Here is a 6,122-nt window from a genome sequence, read left to right as displayed (position 1 = left end):
TTTTTCAGATTTGCTTTTCAAAAAGGCAGTTTAAAACATACTGATTGATTCTCCTTTAAGTTGATTTGTAAAAACAATTTGTGCTTGAGCTCTTCTTGCCTGAAACTGCTGGGTTTTATCTCCACTTTGTGAATTCTTGTCTCTGGACCTGCTATTAACTGGTGAAAATGTGACTTTTAGTATAAGAGTTAAAAGAAGAACATTTGTTACTTTTAAAGGAAGCTGTTGCTTGTCTAGCCAGACAGCTCATCTCAGCCACCACTTGGAGGTAATTCAGTGGGTAATAGGCCTAGTTTAGTGTATACCCCCATCACTCCTACAACTACTTACTATGTTCCAAGTGCCTCACTACTGAATCTATTTAAGGATTTTCCCTGCACAGTCTTAGGGGCTTCTCTTAACTGGAAAAGTAGGTATTTCTGGGCTGAATTGCATACAATCAATTAGTAAATTAAACATCTTTGATAGTGGTGATGCTACTAAATAGAATGACAGTATTTTTGAAGTTGCTGTTCTCCACAGAATTGATTAGGGAAAGAGTTTATTTCTAGCTCTTCCTCAGGGTACACACTCGGCAAGGAGAAACTGGTAAAAAGCAACAGCAGCTTTTGCTCTCTATGACTCTGGGCCTTTCCACCAAATGCAAAGGTACTTGGCATAATGGGAAGAAGCTGATATTTACCAGTATTTTGATCTCTTGCTGCTTGAGAACTGCTGTGTTTTCACTGCTAGGCTTTGTCACTTAAGGGTCAGAAGTAACTTTGGAAAACCCCTGTTCCCCAGCACTGAACATACTTCTGGGAAAATTTCACTGGGATTGTTAGGTGCTTTTCTTCACAGCAGCTTGGAGGAGTGATAAGTGTTCTGAAAAACATGGAAATGTGCAAATCAACTCTCTTTCACTGAAAATTTGCTACTATCAATAAGAATTTCTACTTTTTCCTGCATATTGATTTGGCTGAGGTTGCACTGCGGCTTAAATGGAATCAGCTGGGTTTCACTCCTCCAGGTGGATGTAATTATTTCTCCTCAGTGATTATGGCTGTGGAAGCCCTCAAAGGCACTGGGACTTGCAGCCATGTTGTTCAGGAACCTAGTATGTCCTGCAGTTTTATTAGACATTTTGATGGGAAGGCAGGAACCTGGCTTAATTCTGCAAGAGTCTCTAGGACTTGGAACTGAAGAATGAATCCTCTGATTTGCAATAGAAAATGAGAAAGCAAATTCATTCCCAGAATAAAGAAAGATGACTGCCCTTGGCCCAAGTGCCAGCACCTCAGCTTTGTATATTCTGCTTTCCAGCTGCAGTGCTGTGAGTTCCTGAGGTTCAGCTGAACCTGATGAGTGAGGCTGTGTTAAGTCACACTGAATCTGCTGGTGTCTCAAGACACCAGCCTTGTCTTGTCTGCAGACTACATCAGCCAGTCATCACAGCTTTTCCAGGCTGCTAAAATCCCAAGTCTAGCAGTCTCTGCTGGTGTTTCTCCACCCCAATTCAGCTATCCCACTTGATACAGCCAGCAGCTGCTGGGCAGCACAGCCTTGCATTCTTTCAGTGCCTACAGAAAAGCAGGTAGGTGAAGGATCACTGTTTTCTGGGCCTGACCAAGACAATAAAGCTTTTGAGAGTTCAAATCCTGCCCTGAAAGATCCTTGAGGCACTCTTGGGTGAGTTCCCTCACCAGGCAGGGAGGATTGTCCCTGATGCCAGCCTGGGTCTATGTGAAGCAACAAATGGAGCACTTCTGTGGAGATGGATAAATGGCCATAATGGCTCTGGACTGAAATAAAATACTGCATACTCTTACAGGCTCCTGGCAAGAAGCAAAAAGGAACTTCTGTACTTGGTACCCAGGCAACAAAGCTGATCACTAAAAAACAGGCTACTTGTTTTTTCCTAATGCAAGATTCACTTTCTATGGCTTTCATTTTCAAAGTATGCAGAGCTCCTATTACCTCAGCATTAAGTGCTATTGTATTATAATGCACAAACAAGGCTGTGTGTGTGTGTATATATATACACGACTTCTTACCAGTCTCATTAAATAGGGATTAGCTAATAAAGTCTGAATGCAGTACAGTCTGCCTTGCATGAATACACTGAGTCCTGCCTTTGGAGGAAACATCCTGAGCAGAAGCTGTTTGAGAAATGGTACCAGCACTGGAGTGCTTGTCTGAGGAATGGTGCTAGAAAAGGCTGGAGAACAAGCAGAGGTGAGGGGGGGTTTGTTACAGGTCACAGGCATGCTCTGGCAGAGCCAGGAACAGCACACAGCACTTGAATTCCAGCCCAGCATGCTGGACTAAATATCTTCTCAGAAAGCCTTACAGATGCTGCCTCTGCTGCCAGTCCTAGGGGATGTTACTTTTATTTATTGTTTCCTTCTTATGAAAATAAAATATGCCTTGGGAATCAGCCATCCTTCCTGATTTTCAAAGCTGAAACAATTCTGAAGGTCCTTTAAAGCCAGGGCTGGCAACTGCTGTCTAAAGAGCTCTGACATTCTGTGAGGGCATCCATAAGAAACTCCCAGCTCCCACCAAGTGAGAGATAAAGCAGAGCCAAAAGGCACAGCCTTGAAGAGAATTGAAGCATTACCAGCTGCCTCTGACCTGCCTGAAGATAGAGATCTCCTCCCCAGCAGGACCCTCAGCCTTTGGTTGGGCAGAGGAAAAGCACTGCCTGCAATCATCTCAAACATTTGCTGACCTCTGCTCTGGTGTTTGCCATCTGGAAACTCTCAGAGCTTCCTCTCTGCTTGTGCTTTTTTCTCCCTGCTGTTGCACTTCCTCCTACAGCCTGTGTTTGTCTAGATATGTGTATTGAAGGTAAAGGGTATTGCAGTTTCTGTGCTAAAAACCCAAATCTTCCATGCTGAATAATCCCTCCAGGCCTGTGTCCTTTGCTTCTTGCTGCATCTTACTGAAGAATAATACAGGAAAGCAGCAGACTGTGGCCCTGGGAACCCATGGCAAATGTACATAAAGAGAACAAGGAATGGAAAGGAGGAAAGAAGCCTGCTGTAATTACCCAACACAAAGAACACTAAATAATACAATCATTTCCTCAGGAAGAGATTATAGAGGATTTTGTGTAATGTCTCAGGTCTGAAGGGTTTAAAAATTCACCTTAGAATGAAACTCTAATTAGGAGACTACAGCTGCAAAGACAAATGGTTATTTCACAAATCCCTCATTAGAGTTGTTTGGAAAAATACTAGGTTGTCTTTAGAAATAAGATTAATCATTTTCTCATTTTTTAATCATAATTCATTTACACTGAATTATGTTTTGGATGAAGGCTCAAGACAAACTTCAGATTTTGAAATTCTCAGAGGTCTTTTCACTTCAGTCTGAAAGAATGAGCAACCTAAAGTAAAATGGAAGTTTATCCTAATGTCTTCATTTATTTTCCTTTCTGACCTCTGCCAACTAGTTTTGATTTTTTTCTACATTTTTGCTTAATTTAATTAGAAATGTGCAGGCTTTTGTAAAATATTTATATTAAAAGTATTTGTACACCTACAAAAGTATTGAGTAACTGACAGGTAGTGATGCTTTCTGAGGAGCAAGTGGATCTCATGGTTATGATCCCTTCTACTGTTCAATTTAATCAAAAGAAGACAAAATAAGAACCAGTAAGTCATACTTAAGCAGAAGTTTCCATGGTTGAATGCTGTGTTATATGTGAAACCACACTTCGTGTCACAATTTCTGTTCTCACTTTCCAAGAAAGGAAATACAAAAAGAGGAAGGGATGGAAAAGAAAGGAAAAACTGGAGAGGTTGTAAATAGCAGTTTTAAAATGCTCTTGTTGCACAAGTCCCTGGTTTTCACTGGGCATCCTCAGGGCCTTGCTCTGCCAAGGCCCCTGCAGGGCACCGTGAGTTGGTGCTCTGCCCCAGAGCAAGGTGGTAATACAGAAGCATAGATCTTTCAGGGAAGGGGCTTCCCAATCCAGCTCATGCTGCTTCTGCTTTTGCCTGGCTGCCTCATGGCTCACAGCCTCCCATGCTGTGAGCTGGGCACTGTGCCAAGAGCTGCCAACAGAAGAGAGTGGCTTCAAATGAACCCGGGATGCTGGAGCGGGCATGTCCAGCAGAGGTCCTCCAGGCAGGAATGCCCTGAGGAAGGGGATGCCAGCACCCTCACTGTCTTCAGACACCCAAACCAGGCCTCTTGCTTTCACTTGCTGCTCAATGTAAGAATGCAGCACCCAGAGCACTAACAAAACTGCAGGCTCCCAGTGAAATATTTATGTATTGCAAAGAGTTTCTATCTCAGATGTCAGACCTCCTGGTAATGTTCACTTATATCTTTACCTGTGGGAGAGACCCAGGCTTTCAGAATCCAGCTGTAAATTAAGTCTCTGGATACAGCTTTTTCAGCTGGACTCTTCCAGTATGGGTTTGCATCAGACACATTTTAGCACTCCTGCCTTTGGCATAACAAGCAAGTTCGCACTACCTCGAGAACCTTATGTTCCTCTGTCAAGTCTTGGACTCCTCATGTCAAGTCTAAGTCATCACTGAACAGTGCAGTGGACTAGAAATCTTGGCAGGGATCTGACCAAATCTGTAAGTTAATTAATTTCTGTTCTCACAGAGTATTCTGCTCCAGGACTAACCTTACCTCCAGTACTTGTGTGTCACAGGTTGCTTCAGTGGCAGTGCAAGGCTGGCATTGTGCATCTACTGAACAAATTTTGTTTTGGAAAGCTGCTGGTATTGCATCACTGCATGGGCTCTGGAAAAACTGGATGCTCTGTGAGTACAAGCTTGCTGACCTCTGAAAAATGTAATGGGATGATGTGTTTGGCTCAAGAAACACGTGTAAAATTGCAAAGGGACTGGGCAGGAGATGCAGGAAATGGGGCTTTAAAAGCTCATCTCCACTGGGTCAAACCAGAGATGATCCTGTGAATCTTGGTATGCTGCCAGCTGAAGCAGCAGTAGGTGACAATTCCTAAAGAAGCTACTTTAAAAGCTCTAAGTGGTGTTCACCAGAACCTGAGGGAGCAGGACTCAGAGTCTAGTGGAGCTCACTACTTGGTTTATCCTCTTCTTGTAGAGGAGGTCAGTGAGTGAACAGCATATTTACACATTTTTGACCCAGAAATTGCGACATAACTTTGCTTATCCTGACTCTGATCCTCCCCCAGGGGAAGCTTTAGTCATAAGCTTCTCTTACAGTTCCCAGAGGCTTTCAGGTCACTGGGAGTGAACTCATTGGTCTTCACTGCATCCTCCCTGAAGAATGAGGGGTTCCCTGAAAAAACAGGACCAGGCAGTTGATGTAAAGGCCAACTCTCCTTTGTGTAGGATTTCTAATCCTACAGAAGGATAATACAGAAGATGAGGATGTCACTCAGAAAGGGAAAGGTTATTTTGGTAGTGCTTTGTCCTCGAGCCCTAGCTAAATTACAGATATCTTGGTTTAACTGTTACCTGCCACCAATACAGAGCAGAAGACTGGTCGCTGCCCTTGTCACCAATGCATCCATATTTTTATTACATCAAGATTTCTGTGAACAGTGCAAGTACTGATGAGTTACTGAAAAGCTGTTCAGCCCTGTCTCCTCTTTTGAGGACAAAGTTGTTTGGGTGCTGCATTAAAGTACAGGGAAAGGACTGCACAAGTTCTGTAAGCCTATGATAAAATAGAACATTTCTGGCCCAATAACCTGAATCTGTTATTCTTTCAGCTCCTGTGTGCCTGGCGATGGCTACAGACTTTGCTTTTTCTTTTTCCATGCCAATTTCCCCCTCCTGTTGCCAGAAACCCTGGGAACCTTCAGTTGATGGCACCAGTTTGTTTACAAAGCGTGTCCTGTGTACATACATACATTAAAAGAAACCAACCCTCTCTTTCTAGGCCATTCAGTACCTGGATGTCCTTTTCAGCAACCGATTTTGGCTTCAATATTTGAAAGCAAATACTCTGTTTGTGGAGCGAACCCGACCGACTGGACTCAGAGCGTTTGTGGAGCAGCTGATAAAGACGCTGGGCTGACAAAGGGAGGCGATCAGCCCCTGGGGCAGCTGCCTTGCAAGGCAAGCCACCAGCATGACTTCTGTGCCTCAGCTCTTATTGGCTCCCCTGTCCTCAGCCTTAAGAAAATC

The sequence above is a fragment of the Agelaius phoeniceus genome, chromosome 6 (genome assembly GCF_051311805.1).
Source record: "Agelaius phoeniceus isolate bAgePho1 chromosome 6, bAgePho1.hap1, whole genome shotgun sequence".
Lineage (NCBI taxonomy): Eukaryota > Metazoa > Chordata > Aves > Passeriformes > Icteridae > Agelaius > Agelaius phoeniceus.
This window is presented reverse-complemented; position numbering follows the sequence as displayed.